General features: G+C 45.1%; 1 protein-coding gene across 2 annotated transcripts in view; it reads left to right on the top strand.

The window, feature by feature from the left end:
• BRINP1 (bone morphogenetic protein/retinoic acid inducible neural-specific 1) overlaps positions 1-13,810 on the top strand; it is a 143,123-nt gene that overhangs the window by 28,842 nt on the left and 100,471 nt on the right. The window lies entirely within an intron of this gene.

The following is a 13,810-nucleotide window of genomic DNA, read 5'->3' as shown; positions in this document are numbered from 1 at the left end:
TAGTCCCGGTCTGGGCCAGTCATCCCTGCAAATGCACTCAATCATCTGGGAGTGTTTTCAGACTGCAGATTCTGGGCCCTCGCCGTCAGAATTTCTGATGAGTCTCAAGGAGAAAATGCATTTTAAAAGCAGAGGCTGCTTGGGACTCCAGCGTAAAGATAACCTGGATTGGGGACCAGAGTCCCCAGCCCAGTAACTGTCAGTGCCGTGTGGTGGTGAAGAGCCTACGCTACGGAGAGATCTAGACTCAAATCACAGCTCCAACTCTTACTGCTCATCATGTGACTTGGGACAAATTACTGACCTTCACTGACCCTGTTGCCTCAGTACAAAATGGGAATTGTGTGCCTGCTAGCTACCCTCCCATCACCACCACCACTGCCGATTCAGTGGCCTTAACCAGCTGGCATCTATGATCACAGCTCATGCGTCTATGGGTCAGTGAGGGGCCTGCTGGTCTAAGCCAGCCTTGATGGTCTAGGGTGGGCCGCCCTTGCTCCTCAGCTTCAGCAGGGGGCCCTGCCCTAAGCTTGGCTGACTGAGGCACCTTAGCAGGTTGGTCTGTTCCACGTCCTGCATCCTCCTTCTGAAATACCAGTCACATCCTTCCTGTGGTAGAAGCAGCACAGGAGGTGATGCAGAAGTCCACGAGGCCTCTTGAGGCTCAGAACTGGCACGCCATCACTCCCGCCTCATTCCAAGAGCCAAAGGGTCTGACGGCTGTGAGCGTCAGTGGGAGGAATGGGGAATAAATAGCCTTCACCTCTTTAGTAGAAGTTCAGGGGAACCTCATGACAAAGTGTGTGGTCACAGGGAAAGGTGAGGACGGGGTGGGGGGGGCATTAATCTCTCACACCGATTCCATAGGTGGTGGTGAAAGTCAACTGAGATCATAACTGTACAGTTCCTGACACGGTTCCAGTCAACACTAAATGGCCTTTAATTGTCTTCATCATGGTCATGACTATAGAAAGGACTCAAAATGGTGGCTAGAATCATTCACCTAGAGTTTCCAAATCTCGCAACACAGATAGGAAAACAGGTGCTCACAGGGATGATGAAGCTTTCTCAAACGTCACACGGATGCGGCAGGTTGAGCCCTTAGAAATCAGACAGCACAATGCTGTTTTATTTGGGATTTGGTTGTAGCTTATTGTGATATCTGACATTCCAGCAATTGCGAGGCAGTGGCCTCAGATGATCCTGCCCATCTCTCTTCCCTGCCAGGACATGGGTTTTACAAGAAGACACGACTTTAGCGTACATAATATTCGCCTGGGGCATTGATTTAAAATGCAGATCCCTGTACCTTTCTTGCTAGGGATTGCAATTCAGTTGGTCTGATGAAGGGTCCAGAAGATTAGCTATTTGTTAAGCATCTCTAGTGATTTGGACTGAAGTGGTCTGTGACCACTCTTTTTTGAAACCTGAGGGAAAGAAGTACTGAATCCCCTTGTATCTTTTTCTGGTTGAATCTCACATTAATAGGACCAGAGATCATCTGTGGCAGCAGGACAGCTCTCAGATCTGGGGGAGCTTAGAGAGTGTAGGAAAGAGACAGTGGTGATAGAGGAAGATGGACTTGACCATGCACATGCTTACCCAGGAACTCTCATGGCAGCAGGAGCACCTCAAAACAGGAACCACAGAAGGGGTAATGAAGTAACATTAGCTGAGCAAATTTTCTGTGGGTTGCAGATGTGTGTTGAAGAATCACTGTTATCTGTTAGGCCTTCGTGTGTTGGTAGCAATAGAGAACCAAACTCACACTGGATTAAGTCTTAAAGAAGCAAAACAAAATAACACACTAGCTTCCCATAAATAAATTACTGCATCTTTTTGGACCAGGTTTCCTTTCCCATTAAGTGGGAATAATAATCAAACCTTCTTTGGAAGCTTCTCTTAAGGACTAAGTGAATTATGTGTGTTTTATTTAAATAATTCACTGGTGTTGCCTCGCTGAAGGTTTATTTTCTCACTTCTGGAATGAGAGTTATAAATCCCTGCCCTGTATATGTTAACAGTGGCTCTGAGATCAGATGGGAGCTCAGTCCCTTTGCAGCATGAAGTCTTGCTGGAATGCAAGGATGGAATGAGGAATGTCTTAAAAGAGTGAGGGCGAGAGAGGGCACTTACAGTATCCAAAGTGACCATGTTTTTCTAACATTGTGACTGCCAACCCAGCAACTACTTAAATATTCAGAGCGTGTCCCCTGCCTTCTGCTGTGGGTTCCATGATTGTCATGGACAGGCAGCAGTGGGAGCAGTCCTTTTAGCTCATCATTTAAAAAGCGCTGCATAAAAGGATGTGCCCATTGCGCAAAACTATCCGAGCCCAAGGAGCTTCCATCCAAATGCACCCGCCAGGAGCCTTTCAGCTGTTTTCTTTAGTGACCTGTTAGAAACATCAAGCCGAGGGTCAGAGCTCTTGATGAGTAAATGTTGAAGTTTAGGTTCGGAGGGAAACTTAAGTGTTTTATTTATTTGCTCCACTGAATATTGGGAATAGATTAGCCACAGGGAAGAATTTAGAGCCATTAACTCAGCAGAGCACTGTTCATTTATTGAACAATTATATTTTGAGCACCGGTGTAGTGCCAGTTCCCGTCTGTCTTGGGCATCTCATTCGAACTCCGGGCTCTTCAGTACGCCTCTGTAGAGAGAGCATCCTTTCCGTACTCATCTCTGTGTCCCGTGCGGCAACTGACTTACTGATTTGCACATCATCGGTGGGTTTGCACGATTCGATGCCTTTTGCTCCCACTGGTCCCACTAGCTGAAATGTCTTCTATGAAGACCTTTTTCTCCCTTCAGCTGGAAGTCACCACTGAACCATCAGAACCCAAGGACAACCTCAGCACCCCTGAGAAACTTTCAACTGGCTCTGTTTGAATTACTTTTCCCCTCATTCATTCCAACACTTTGTTTAGGTCTCCAATAAAACTCAGTTTGGCCCGTCCAGTGTGGCTCAGTGGTTGAGCATCAACCCATGCACTAAGAGGTCGCTGGTTTGATTCCTGGCCTTGGCACATGCCAAGTACTAATTTTCTTTCTCTTTCATATTTTTATTTTCTTTTATAGCTATTCTCTGAGTTTATAAGTATCATCCTGATCTTTCTAAGAAGGAAAAAATCCTCCATGGACTCTTTGCTTCCTTCTCTGGTGGAGGGAAAGGAAGCACTGGCTACTGCCTTTGGGGAATTTTTCTTTGCCAAGTACTCTGCACTCTATGCTTCCATTTATTCATGCCCCATTCATTATTTAATCTCTTTCAATGAATCTTCAGTTCCCGTTAAGACATTGAAACACTCAGTTTGGCCCGTCCAGTGTGGCTCAGTGGTTGAGCATCAACCCATGCACTAAGAGGTCGCTGGTTTGATTCCTGGCCTTAGCACATGCCAAGTACTAATTTTCTTTCTCTTTCATATTTTTATTTTCTTTTATAGCTATTCTCTGAGTTTATAAGTATCATCCTGATCTTTCTAAGAAGGAAAAAATCCTCCATGGACTCTTTGCTTCCTTCTCTGGTGGAGGGAAAGGAAGCACTGGCTACTGCCTTTGGGGAATTTTTCTTTGCCAAGTACTCTGCACTCTATGCTTCCATTTATTCATGCCCCATTCATTATTTAATCTCTTTCAATGAATCTTCAGTTCCCGTTAAGACATTGAAACGCTGTCAACCACCTCTGGATTCTTAAGTGCAAGAGGCATTTTGAGTCCTTCTCATGTTGTACCACTCTGTAGTTTTTTGAAACTTGAGACCCTTCTCTTCTTAAATGTTTCTGTTCCTCTTGCTTTGTTGATATTATTCTCTCATGGTTCTCCTCCTCCTCCTCATACAATCTTTTCTTACTGTACTTCATGGGATTCTTTCCCCTTTGATTCTTCCTAAACATGAACATCGCTCCATATTTGTTTCTGCTTCTCTTGTCTCACATGTATTCACTGGGTGTTCTCATCCACCTGCAGAGCTCTAACACCACTAGTTCAAATTGTTTTACAAATCTCTACCTCTAGGTTGGCCTCTCTTTTGGTTTGGACTCAAGGAGTCTTCAGTCTACTGAAAATTCTGACTTAAATGTTCAACAGAAACCTCAAACTCAACAGTTCCAAGAGGGAACTTGTCATCATTTACTCTAAACCTATTCTTTTTTATTATTGTTTATTAACATGAATGACATCATCATCAGACCGATCATCAAACCAGATAGAGGAGTCATCATTGGCATCTTTCTTTCACCACCCCATCCACCCAGGCATCAACTCTTGCTAATTTTGCCTCTCCATCTTTTTTCACTCTGTCAAATGTAAGATATCTTGTTCAGGCAATATCTATCATATCTCGCCTAAACTATTGTGATATCCTCCTCCATTCTATCCTTGTTCCTCTTAAATCTATCCACTATCCTACAGTTGGAATAATCCATCTAAAATGGAACTCTAAGGTAGAACTCCTCTGTTTAAAAGCCATAAATGGATCCTCATGATCCCACAGGGCTCATCCTGGCTCTAGATTTGTTCAGCTCATTCATTCATTAAATACTGATTTAATGCCTACCATACGATTTGGATAAAGTCCTGGGCATACATAGGAGGAAAGGGGGAAGAATCTATGTCTTCAAAAAACTACCAGTCATGCATAAATATCTATCTATCTATCTATCTATCTATCTATCTATCTATCTATCTATCTATCTATCTATCTATTATAATAATAATAAAAGGCCAAGAGGCATTACGACCAAAACAACCAAACAACCGGTCATTATGATGTGCATGGAGCACCTCTCGGTCCCTCCCCCACAGTCCATAGGCTCCAATCACAGCAAGGCTGGTGGCTGGCGGGTAGGTGGGGTGGCAGGCGGGTGGGTGTGGCGAGGTGGGTGCAGCAAGGTGCATATGGCGAGGCAGGCACGGTGAGATGCGCACAGGTATACAGGGCTACGAATGTAGCGAGGTGAATGCGGGTAGGTGGGGCTGCAAGTGCAGCGGAGTGGCAGCAGGTGGACTGGGCTGTGAGCGCGGCGGGATGGCGGGCAGTTGGGCAGGGCGCACACGGGTGGGTGGGGTTGTGCAATTTCGCACGCTGGGCCTCTAGTGTGTATATATATATATATAATATATAAAAGCCTAAGTGTCTGAACGACTGGTTGACCGGTTGCTATGAAGTGCACTGACTACCAGGAGGCAGGCAGACAGTGCACCCCCCTGGTGATGAATGTGCTCCCACAGCCAACCTCCCATGGATGGCTTCTCCTCCTAGCCAGCCTGCCTGGCCCCCATTAGGACTGGGCGAGATGGCCCCAATAGGCCCCGATCACCGGCCAGGCCAAGAAACCCCACCTGTGCATGAATTCATGCACTGGGTCTCTAGTATGATTATAAAACAGGTCACCCCATTTAGCTTTTTTGCATTATCTCCTGTCACTCTCTCCCTTAACATCCACTGCAGTAACTTTGAAATGTTTATAGATATTATATTCATACCACACTTTTCTATGATTTCACATGCTTTTGTCCTGGCCTGAAATGCAGGGCCCACATGTTGTCACTTCTAACCCCTCGCGTGGATGCCATCTACAGGAAGCATTCCCAGAGACCCTCACTTGGGGCTCTGTGCGCCATGAACACTGTGTACACCCTGTCTTTGTCCTGTTATATTATATTTAAATTACCTGTTTCTTTGTCCATCTCCTACTGTGGATTGGGAGAACTAATTAAAATAGTAGGGACTCAACAAATATTTGTTGAATTTTATCAAACTGACCCAGAAAAGACATTCCAAAAATGTTAATTTCACTTTCCTTTTTGAAAGATCTCCTGCAAAGACTGTTGATAATTTTGAGGGAAAGCTTAAAAGGCAGTTGCCCTGAATTTAGATCTTTGCATTTCTAAATGTGGCTCAACTGAAATATTTATGAGGAAAAATATGCTGTACATAACTTATAGATGTATTGTTAATTACAAAAATATATAGAGAGTATGATCAGGAAAAAAAAGTTATTGATTCTTGTTTCCCACTCTTGAAACTTATTTTTGGATCTGGCATCCGTTATTCGAATGAAACTTAAGACAAGGCCATGATATTTTCAAGTGACATTCAGCATTTTTCTGTTCACCTCTGTTCCTCACATTCAGTCTTGGTTCGGCAATTAAGGTGTCCAGTTCAGTATATTATAACCAATCAGATTTTATTTAAAGGGGAACTTCACTATTCCTCCAGATTCTTCTGTTTTTCCCCAGTTTATGATTTCGCCTTATCTCCTCAGTCTTGCTGACCTTGTTCCTGACTTCTTCAGTGTCCACAGTTTTCTCACTATAACGAGGCAAAGAGGTAGCAAGAGTCTTCCTAGACTAGTACTTTCTCATCAATTTAGCATCAGTGCTGTGAGGGCTTGGCAGGTGTTCAGGCTAACTTTTTTCACATGCAGTATATTTTTGGTGGCATCTGGAGCTTCTCTCTGTCTCTGGTGTCACTTGTGATTCCTTTGATGAAGGAAAATGCACCTCTTTTCAGCTGCTCACTGACCAGTCATTGCTGTGTCCATTGTAAATTACAAGGCAATTTCAGTTCCTTTGACTGGGATCCCCTTTCCCTCCAAGTCAGGGTCTAGGGCAGGGGTGGGCAAACTTTTTGACTCGAGGGCCACAATGGGTTCTTAAACTGGACCGGAGGGCCGGAACAAAAGCATGGATGGAGTGTTTGTGTGAACTAATATAAATTCAAAGTAAACATCATTACATAAAAGGATACGGTCTTTTTTTTCAATAGTTTTATTCATTTCAAACGGGCCGGATCTGGCCCGCAGGCTGTAGTTTGCCCACGGCTGGTCTAGGGTGACCTCTTTTGGCTTTCTGTTGCATGTGGCCACCTCTGATTTATGGGGGACACATCCTTTTACACATGAGCTAAGCAGCTAAGCAGTTACCTCCCAAATGGCAGCCCCCTCTGCCACCAGGTTTCAGCAGGCCCCTCTTTAGCTTTCTCTCCGTAGAATTCTCTTTTTTTTAGATTTTTCCGGTGTGAGTCAGACACCAATGCACCCTGTTCCCCTAATCTACACGAGGGCATTTTTTAAAAATATATTTTTTTATTGATTTCAGAGAGGAAGGGACACGCGAGAGAAATGGAAACATCAATGATGAGAAAATCATTGATTGGCTGCCTCCTGCACACCCCACACTGGGGATTGAGCCTACAACCCGGGCATGTGCCCTGACTGGGAATTGAACCTTGACCTCCTGGTTCAACCATTCAGGCACACCGGCTGGGCTCCAGGGGTCATTTATCATGTTGATTGTGTGGTCTTGTTGAAGCTCATGGTGAGGGGCTTCTACCCTGATTGTGCCCCCAAGTTGGTTTGGGATGGACAGGAGGATTCACCACATGCTGTCTGTTCTCACTCAGACGCCATTTGTGATCTCTGCCGTCATGTGACGGGAAGGTTGAGAATCTCAGAAAGCTCATTTTGGCTACCTTTTTGAGATCCTAAATAGTGGTCACCCACCTCTCTTTAGAATATGGTATTTATTATGTTGGGATTCAGCTAAAACCAAGACTAAAATAGTTGCTTTTAAAATCCTATTTACTCCTTCTCTGAACCCCACGAGGTACTCAGCCTCCTCTTATTGCCCGCGTTTTACAGATGTGGAGACTGAGTGCTCATGGTCACCCGGCTTTATAGGTTTGTGTCTCCGGTGAGGAGTCTTATCCGGAGATCCAGGTTTCAAAGGCAAAGCCTGGATGAGGTCATCAGGTTGACCCAGGCTCCAGAGGTAGGCTCTGTGGGTGATCTCAGATCCGGTGGCTCGCCTTAGGGACCCTGAGGGTGGGGGACAGAGGAGGCAGTCCCTCCACCCTTGGCCCAGAACATGGGCCACGGTCTGCAACGCATGCAGAACCAGCGGAGGAGCTTGGTGACAAAGCTACAGAAGGCCCTTCTCTCATCTCTCCTGCGTGCTCCTCGGATGTAAATAATTTACAGTGGCAACAGAGAGAATGTGCTTTGTGTAGGATGAGCCTGATTCCCTTCATTACTCTAGTCTATAGGCTTCTATATAGCACGGTTCAGCTGAGAGTCCCACGTACCCTCCATTCTACAGCCCTTGTCAGTGCTCCACATCTTCCGGGACACCCTGCAGTAGAGGCCTGGGACTCACAGAAAGTCACAGGGGGGGCGGGGGGGGGTGAGGAAGGGTAGCACTGGGAATAGAAACAGCCTCTCTTTCACAGCCTCTGCACCCAGTGGCAGGAAGTTCCCTGTATGATTGTTGGGAAAACACCAGCTCTGAAATGCATGGTATATATATCCAGGCTGAATCTAGGAGGTGCAGATTGGGAGGGGTGGCCCTTGAATGTGGAAGTGTTTGTTTGTAATGTATTTAATGTCTGTCCATTTATTGATTTTGACGGAAGGAAGCAAGTGCTCAACCAAACAGTTGCAGAGTGAAACAGGTCCTCGAAATATTGATAATAACGTGGAGGTGACCCTAGCTGGTTTGGCTCAGTGGATAGAGTCGGCCTATAGACAGAAGGGTCCCGGGTTCGATTACGGTCAAGGGCACATGGCTGGGTTGCAGGCTCGATCCCCAGTAGGGGGCATGCAGGAGGCAGCTGATTGATGATTCTCTGTCATCCTTGATGTTTCTATTTCTAATCATTGATGTTTCTGTTGCTCTCTTCCTCTCCCTTCCTCTCTGAAATCAATAAAAGTATATTTAAAAAAACAGACAAAAACACATGGAGGTGGATGAATGACCTTCTCAGGCAGTGTCATAGGGCAGATCATAAAGGCACATCTAGCCCCGCACTGTCCAGTAAAAGTAGAATACCATCTACATATATAATTTTAAGTTTTAGCAGCCGTATTAAAGCAATTAAAAATATACAGGTGAAATGAATTTTAATCATATACTTTATTTAATCCAATACATTCAAAATAGTAATATTTCAGCATGTAACCAGTGTAAAATATTAGTGAGATGTTTTACATTCTGTTATTCCTACTAAGTCTTTGACATCTGGAGCTCTGTATTTTAAGCTTGCAGCACGCCTGGGTTTGGAGTAGCCACATTTCAAGTGCTGAGAGCCACAGTGGCTCCCAAACTGGGCAGTGCAGACTCCATCCTAGCTCTGCCATTTGCCAGCTCTGATGTGTTGGACCAGTTACTTAAACGTTCTGAACCTCAGTTCCCCTCCTCTCATGGATAATATGGAGATCATAATCTCTCACAGTATAGAGAGGAGGTCACATGTGTAAAGCAACTAGTGTGGTTCATGGCATATAGTAAATGCTCAATCAATGTGTGGTTCTTTCCTCAAACTGATTTCCATGGCAACTAAACTGTAAGCTCCTTGTGGGAGATGGACTCTCTCTAGAAATAAACCAGTGCTAGCCCTCTCTCTCCCTGTTCCTTCTACTGAAATCCCCGCCTCTCCCTCTCCCCACCCCCTACCCCGGCAGGCATTTGCACCACTTGCCTTCACTTCCTTTAAGTCTCCGCTGAAAAACCACTTAATCTGAGAAGCTTTTCCTGAACACCTTGTGTGTAAAATGGCACCCTCACTCTCAGTCCCCTCTTACCTGCTTTGATTCTTTGATTTTCTTTGGAGCACTTCTCACCATCATAGATACAGTTACTTCTCATTTGTTTATTTCTCCCAACCCAATAGAAAATAAACTCCCAGCGGACACAGGTTGCTCTGTTTACTATATAATGTCCAGCTAAATATGTTAATGGATGAGTGAATAAATGTATTGGACATCCCCAATGCTTTGTCCTTAGTATGTGGCACTGAATTGAAATACACAGGTCTTGCTTGATGAGAGAGGGAAAGCGAGAGAAATATGGGTGATCAAATGCCTCAGGGGCCCTTATTCTCACTAGAACCTCTGCTACCCTGTGTCCTACCCTCTCCTACTCCTCGACTTGTTTTATGCCACTTGCCCCGCTGGAATTTCCTTCACTTCATCTCTGCTTAACAAAACCTCACCTGCTATTGAAGGCCCTGCTCGAATGCCACCTCTTCTATAGGATCCTTTTCAGATCTCCTGGTTGAAAACATTATTTCCGGCCTCTCTTCCTCCACAGGATTTTTCCCTTTCGCTCTAGTATTTATGACAGCATGTTTCATATTCCAATTTCTCATGGATGAGTGTGACTCCTCACAATATAATGAACCTGTGGAGGGGAGATCCTGACCTCAGCTGGGGCAGGATGAGGGTGAAATTGTACAGTCTTTGTGATGAGAAATGCAGGGGTTAGAATCTTCAATCTAATACTTCAGAGTTGTGGGCTTGGGAAAGTTTTTCAATGTCTTTATGTCCCAAGGTGCTCATCTGTGCAGTGGGATAGCTGTGGCCACCTCGTGGAGTAAACCTTTGTTAAGATCTACTCTGTACCGAGTGCTTTAATTACTACCAAGAGGGCAGACACAGATCTAAGCACACAGTAGATGTCCAATAAATAGTCACGTGACCTTTACATGATCTCAAATCTCTAGTTCAGCGGGTGCTAATAGGGGCTTGTTTGCAGAATGGGAGTCACAGTGTCTATGGTAATATGACAGCATGTAGGTAACAAATCTATTGGCACCTACTAGAGAATGGCTCTTGTTCTTGCCCACTAAAATATCTGCATCTAATGAAATTCACTGTATAGAACCTTTTGTTTTCACTTTTGGTGTTCTGTGGATTATTGTGATTTTTCTAAGTCACTAGAGATATATATTCTGACTCCTTCCACAAAGCACTCATCTCTACTTGCTCCCGTGTAGATTTTATCATAGGCCACACAAAGGTTCACACATAGCCACACACACCCACTGCATTGTCGAGGCAACGTGCCAAAATGAAAACCAGGAGCTGAAAGGCAGACGTCTAGTACAATTGGCCTCTGAGGTCACGATCTGTAAAAATTAAAATGCTGGATTAGAGCAGGGTTTTACCTTTTCCACCATTGTTGTTCGAGCCCAGTATTTTTGTTGTGGGGAGCTGTGCATTTGTAGGATGTTTAGCAGCATCCCCTAGCCTCTACCCACTCGATGTGAGTAGCAACACTCAGTCATGACAATCAAAGCTGTCCCTTGGGAGACAAAATGGCCACCACTTGGGAAGCACTGGGTTAGATCTTCCCAATTGTAGCTAATTCTAGGACTGCGGGCTGAGGGCTCACTCGCTGCTGTTCCATGCATAGCTTCCTTCCACTTTGGAAAGCTGTAGTGTTCTGAATCGTGTTTCCTTACAAACAGTGTAACAGCCAAGCATTCCCTCACAGGCTCCCACCCACACCCACTTACAACAGAAGCCATGTGGAAGGCTTGTATGGGTGACACGCTGCGATTTCAGTGTGTCGTAGCTCCCCACCGAGATCTCTGGGCAGTCGCCTCCATCCCCTGCTTGCCACTCAGGTGGGCCTGGCAGACAGTTTTGGCAGCTGCAGCTGTTCCAGTTCTGCACTCAACACGCATGGCTTTGTTTGAGGCTCTAAACAAAACTTCAGGCCACAGCTCCTGACAGCCACTCCTCTGCTCACGTGTCTCTCTCCTGGCCGCTGACAGCTGGGGCTCACGGGGCCGAGCAGATTTCTGTGGCTCCTCATGATGCAATTGGGCAATGGAGGGAAACATCTAATTGAGTAGGAAATGCCTATCTCCTTTTTATTTTCTTTTAAAAAAATATTTTTATTGATTTCAGAGAGGAAGGGAGAGGGGAAGACAGAAACATCAATAATGAGAAAGAATCATTGATCGGTTGCCTCCTGTATGCCCCACATTGGGGATTGAGTATGCAACCCGGGTATGTGCCCTGAATGGGAATTGAACCATGACCTCCTGGTTCATAGATTGAGGCTCAACCACTGATCCACACCAGCCGAGCTCCATCTTTTCTTTTCTCTAGCTTGGATTTTCTTCCCATTTCAGTTGGAAGCGTAGACAAATAAGACATCATATCTATTCGTGTTTATACATCATTTTACACTTGGCAAGATGTTTGTGTCCTTGCCACATTTTAAAATAAAAATCTGAGATCTAGAGAGAAGACATAACTGTCCAAAGTCACACCACTAGCCATGAGTAGAAACAGTCTTTTAAAGGTTCTTGCCAGATACATGCTTACAGCCCAGTGAGCAAGGCAGACACAAACAATTAAGTGTAATGAAAGATAATAAGCACTAACATACAGTTATATAAAGTGAGCAACTAGAGTGGGGAGAAAGGATCAACTAACACTTCTGGAGATGAATAGAAAAAGGAAGTGACATTTGAGGAACCGACTCAGCTGGCTACTACAGGATTAACAGGACTTGGCTGGGCAGGGGAACAGTATGAGCAAGGACACTCCCAGCAGGAAATGAGTGGACACCATCAGTACCAACATTCATCATCATCATTATCCTCACCATCACGGAACACTTGCTACATGCCAGCCACTGGGTGGAATATTTCACATAAATTGTGTCATTGCATTTTAGCACTAGGTGCTATTGTGTGTTTTTTTAATATACATTTTTTATTGATTTCAGAGAGGAAGGGAGAGGGAGAGAGAGAGATAGACTCATCAATGATGAGGGAGAATCATTGATCAGCTGCCTCTTGCACACCCCACATTGAGGGTCAAGCCTGCAACTAGGGTATGTGCCCTGACTGGGAATTGAACCCTGACCTCCTGGTTCAAAGGTCCAAGCTCAACTGCTGAGCCACACCCTCAACCGTTGAACCGCGCCAGCCTGGCATTAGATGCTGTTGTTAATCACATTTTACAGACAGGGAAGCTGAGACTCAGAGAGGTTAAATGACTTTCCTGAAGTCATACTTTTTGTAACTGACGAGACCTGGATTCAAAGCTACCTTTCAATATGGACTAAAATGAGCTCTTCTAGAATAAGTGGGTTGGGGGACATAGACAGTACAATTATAGGCTAGCAAGTAGAATTTTGATGAAATGATAAAAACAAAATTTATAAATTTTCAAAAGGCAAGGTGTGGCCACGGAGTCTCTCTTCTCTTCTCCCCTCCCTCACAAGGAGCCTCTTCTAAGCTCCCCTTTCGTAAGCATTTCTCCAAAATGGCGCCACGGTGCTACTCTACCACCCCCCCAATAAGAGGGGGCTAAGGCCCTACCTAGTTTCTGAGCATCTGGGAACCTTGAGGCTCAGAATCACCAGCAGGTGAATCTCAGTCATGTTTCCTTTGGGGTGAGGGAGGCCCCCTACTGAGCCCTGTAGAAGTGACTATAAGGAGCTCCACAGATGCTTCCCCTGTAGGCATCCCACCCAGAAAGCCATGCTCATAATCTGTCCGAGATGGTGTGCATTCATGTAGTCGTGCAAAGTGCACATTCAGTAGCTACGTGTCTGTGTGAGAGGAGGCGAGAAAGAAATTCTCATTTACCGAGTCCCTGTCCTGAGAGGCAGGTTGTTTGTGAAGATAGTGGGTGGGCCAGACACTTGAGTTCTGTCTCCACACCCCTGAGACTCGGTCTTTGCATTGGCTCATTTCATACATTCTTTCATCACGTAAGCCTTGAAGGTTTTCCATGTACCCAGTGCCGAGATATAGCACTTAAGCTCATCCTATGTTCTGCAGATGAGGAAACTGCATTGCTAAGAAGTCAAGCATTTACATGTTCATACACCCTGTGAACAGCAAAGTGGGAACATGATGCTGTGCCCTTAACCAGACACTGTACTGAATTTTGTAAACCTTAAAGCACTGTACTGATGGGGATAGTATTAAGAAAATGTGTTAATACCATTTTCTCCTTTGTCATTCTTCTCTCCCACCCCCCCCCACCCCACACTCTGTACT

Source organism: Myotis davidii, unplaced genomic scaffold (assembly GCF_000327345.1).
Source record: "Myotis davidii unplaced genomic scaffold, ASM32734v1 scaffold964, whole genome shotgun sequence".
Lineage (NCBI taxonomy): Eukaryota > Metazoa > Chordata > Mammalia > Chiroptera > Vespertilionidae > Myotis > Myotis davidii.
The sequence above is the reverse complement of the archived record's forward strand: the minus strand, read 5'-3'. Positions and strand labels throughout refer to the sequence as shown.